We start from the raw sequence: 4,621 nt of genomic DNA on the forward strand, positions 1-4,621 counted from the left end.
ACTCAAACAATTTAACAAAATAACAAATAACTCAATTTAAAAAGTGGACAAAAGACAAAAACAGACATTTCTCAAAAGAACACATACAAACAGACAGAAAATATAGGAAAATAATGCTCAACATCACTAATCATCAAATAAATGCAATTAAAACCACAACGAGATGCCATTTAACACTAGTCAGAACAGCTATAATTAAAAATCAAAAAGCAACAGATATTAGCAAGGATGCAGAGAAAAGGAATACTTATACACTGTTGATAGGAATGTAAATTACTACAGCCTCTATGGAAAACAGTGTGGAGGTTTCTCAAAGAACTAAAAATAAAACTACCATTTGACTCAACAATCCCACTACTTGGTATCTACCGGAAGAAAAAGAAATCATTATATCCCAAAGGAAGCCACACTCATTTGTTAATGACAGCACTATCCACAATAGCAAAGTCATGAAATCAACTTAAGTATCCAACAACTGATGATTGGATAAAGAAAATGTGATATATGTATGTATACACACACACACACACACACACACACACACACACACAATGGAATCCTATGCAGCCAAAAAAAGAATGAAATCATGTTTTTTGCTGCAACGTGATAAAATTATCCTAAGTGAAATAACTCAGAAACACAGACACTGGGGAGTTTGTGGAGGGTGTCTGTGAGGATGGTAAGGGTTGAAAAATTATCTATTGGGTACAGGGTTCATTATTTGTGGGATGCGTACACTATAAGCCCAAACCTGACCATTATGAAATATGTCTATGTAACTAACTGAACATGTATCCCCCTGAATGTATAATTTAAAAAAAGGAGAGGTCCATTACTAAGCTTTTCTTAGATTTTCTATAATTTTTATTATTTTATTTTTATATGCAAGTGTTGGGGATATCTGGAATTTTTAGTTATAATTTTAAGGAAAGGTTTAACATTTTCTATTCTAGATTTCTAGTCAATTATGCCAGAAATATTTGTTAAAATATCATTTTTCTATCATATTGATCTTTTAATTGTTATATATTAAATTGTCATAAGCTTAATATATAACAGGAGTTGTGTTCCTGGATTCTCTATTCTCTTCCAATGATCAGTTTCTCTGTGCATACAATCTTTACTTGAATACATTAACTATACATAATTACATGACTTTAAAATTTGGTGAGTTATGTACCTCTTTACTATTTATCCTTACCAGACATTTATTGACAATTTCCAGATATGTATTCTTCCATACAGATTTTAATGTACTTTTATGTAATTCCTAACAGGAAAATAGCATTTGTTTACCACTGTAAAACAACGCTACAAAAAGTATTTCCAATAATATACATTTTATTAACTGCCCTTTTTACAACTATTGATATAATCATATACCTGCATTTTTCTATTAATTTGTCGATGTAAAATTTTGTTTCTTTTGTTCATATTGAACAAACCGTACATTTCTAGGACAAACACTTTGTTATAATGAAGTATATTTCTGTGATAATATCAGATTCCACTGGTTAACATATCGAAGTTGGCATCTCCATTAAAAATATAAACATTATCATACTTTGGCATTAAAGTTATGATTTTAGAAAACCAAGTTTTCTAAAGTTAAAACTAAGTTTTCTAATTTTGGTGAACTTAAAATTTGTAAATCACTACAAATTTTTAACGACAAATAGTTTATCTGACATTAGAGTCATCTGCTCTTTATTAGATAAATAGAACTTGGCTAATGGTCCTGACTAAAATGGTAGATTTAAATACCTTTTCAACACCTTTGATAACTGGTCTTAAGTTTTTCCATTTTTCTTTCTTGATTTAACTTGGGCAATTTATATTCTGCTAAGAAACCATCGATTTTTTTCCCTGGCTTTTCAAATTTATTGCCAAAAAGTTTGAGGAAGTGATATATATTTAATAACCATCTCTGAAGGAAAAAAGAATATTCCGATTGATAGCATTTTACCAATTTCATTGGTATAAATTCTTCCTCCATTGCTAATTTCAAGATAATAGTATGATGTTAAGGAATGTGGAAATGCAAAGAGATATGTACAGTTGGCTCTCACAAGCATGGACAAGTATTTTCCAGAACAGTACTGAGTACCAATATTTTCTTGAAGGAATGTATTATCTCTGTTTGTTTATTTGCTTATTTGTTTAAGAGAATCAGACTTTTGGTGAACTTATTTCTATTACTTTTTTGTTTTTGTGTATTGCTAACTCCTTATTTTCAGTTTTATCTTTTTTAACTCACACTTCCCATCCATTCTGATGTATTTTCTCGTTTGTTTACTAATTTTTGAAATGAGGACTTTCTCATCTTTTAATCTTTTTTTCTTTAGTAATGAGGCATTTAGAAGTATTAATTACCCTCTTAATACAAGCTTTGCTCTGTCTTATAGGTTGTGGCAAGGTGTGTTTATTTCACTGCTTTCTAAAAGTTCAATTTAGAATTGATTTTCTTTTTTTTAATTCAATAATTACTAGCAAGTATTTAAGGGTTTTTTGAGTGGAGGAGATCATTTATAAAAATAGTTTATTTTATTTTCATTGGTTAACAATCCAGAGACCATACCTGAGTGATATCTCTCTCTCTCTCTCTCTCTCTCTCTCTCTCTCTCTCTCTCAATTGGTAACCTCCCTTCTTTCAGGATAGTATGGCTTTAGGACTTCAGTCCCTGAAATTCACCCACATTATTTTTTTCAATTTTTCAAGTGCTTCCTGATTCTTTAAATTTTCACATATGATAATTCATCTCCTTGGGCACTTTTCTCTGTTTCAGCAACTCAACTTCCACTGTCATTCAATGCACTTTCTAATTCAGTTATCTGCATCCTCCTTCAGTTCCAGTTCAAATATCATTTCCTAAGGGAAGCTTTCCCAGGGACCCCCAAAATAGGGTAAAGCACCTGTTATATACATACTCTCATAATCCTCTGTCTTTCTTTTTCTTTATTATAATTATAAACAGTAACTCTCTAATTAGTTTCATGGCAATATGTGTGGATGGAGAAATTAACTATGTGTTATTTCAGAGTCCTCTAGTTTATCATGAATGGATGACAGTTATTGTTTCCTTTCTTTCCCGGTAGAGTAGGCAGGGACTTCTTGGTAGTTTTTGGGTTTGGATCACAGTTCTCTTGAAAATCTGTAAATAACAGTGGCATGAGCTCCAGAGACTGTGCCATAGCATTTAATGTCTTTAATAAAAGAAATATCTTATTATTTTCTATAGCTGGGAGACCTGAAAAATATAGCTGGAATTTCTTTTACGCAACATTCAGAATTTCTATATTACTTAAGTACATGGAATAAATGCACATGGAAGGATTTTTTTTTCTCATGCAGATTTTGCTGATGAAGTAAAGAGAAGGCAAGTGAATGAAATTAGCAAATTTATGATGTATTTTTGTATTCACTCATTTATCTGTATTCAGCAAATCACGGTTATAACTAAGATTCTGATTTAGGTGCTTCAATGAATATACAAATAAAGTTAAACTAATGGTCAAATAGAAGAAATATGAGAAATTGCGAGACATGATTGGGAGGGGGCAGGTAGAGTAGGGATCAGTAGGAATTAAATAATACCTATTTTGTTGTCAGATACACTTTTTCCCCCACATCTTGGCTATACCTATGTGACTAAGTCAAACCTTCTAAGCTTCATTTTCTTCATCTGCAGAATGGATTTACTAATATAATTTATCTGTGGATTTATGCATTTCCTATCTCAGCTATCTGCATCCTCTTTCAGTTCCAGTTCAAATATCATTTCCTAAGGGATCCAGTGATATGAGAAGCTATTTGTATAGTGCCAGGCAGATAGTAAGCACTCAATATTATTGCTTGTTATTACTTCTTCTGAGTTTCATTTCTATCAAAACTCTAAAATTGTCTACAAACAGCCTCACACCACCTATTAACTACGATTTCAGTTTTCAGTAAAGGAAAACCATAGAGCTGTGTTGAGAGGAGATGTTGGATGGTTGTCCAGGCTATGGCAGTAGCTACCTCACTCATTTTTAAACCAGTCCAAAATATATATGATTTAAATTTATATAACAACCTGACAAATGATACAAATTATAGGCTCTTCAGGTCACTTAAGAAGAGTTGAAACCGGAAACTTCAAATTCACAAGATGCCAAGAATCTTCTTGTGTATAATTATATATATATCAAGAAAGCAAGTGATAAATGCCAGTCAAGAGACTGATAAGGTGGCACAGGAGGCTAGAGGAGAGAAAAACTGCATATCAAGGAGCGATTCAAGGCTGTAGCTAGAGTGTCCTTCTTACAAAGTATTTATTTATCTGTTATCATTTGATACCTGACCTCAGGTATAATGGAACTAGTTTGAGTTTTGGAACTGTATGAAATGGAAACTGGACATGTAAGGGGTGGTTGTCTAGTAGATTCTTGTGTCACAAGAGAAAATTGGAATCTTCTCTAAGGTGGAATAGCACACAGTCATCACTGATTACTGGCAAAACAATGATTGATAGTAGACATTTTCTTCCAGACTGTGGTACTCCAGACTTTTGTATTAAACAAACCAGTACAACTAAAATAGATAAACTAAAATGTCAATCACAGAGTATTATCAACATTTTTA

This window comes from Aotus nancymaae, unplaced genomic scaffold, assembly GCF_030222135.1.
Source record: "Aotus nancymaae isolate 86718 unplaced genomic scaffold, 86718_ANA_hifiasm-v0.15.2.pri h1tg000064l_1, whole genome shotgun sequence".
Lineage (NCBI taxonomy): Eukaryota > Metazoa > Chordata > Mammalia > Primates > Aotidae > Aotus > Aotus nancymaae.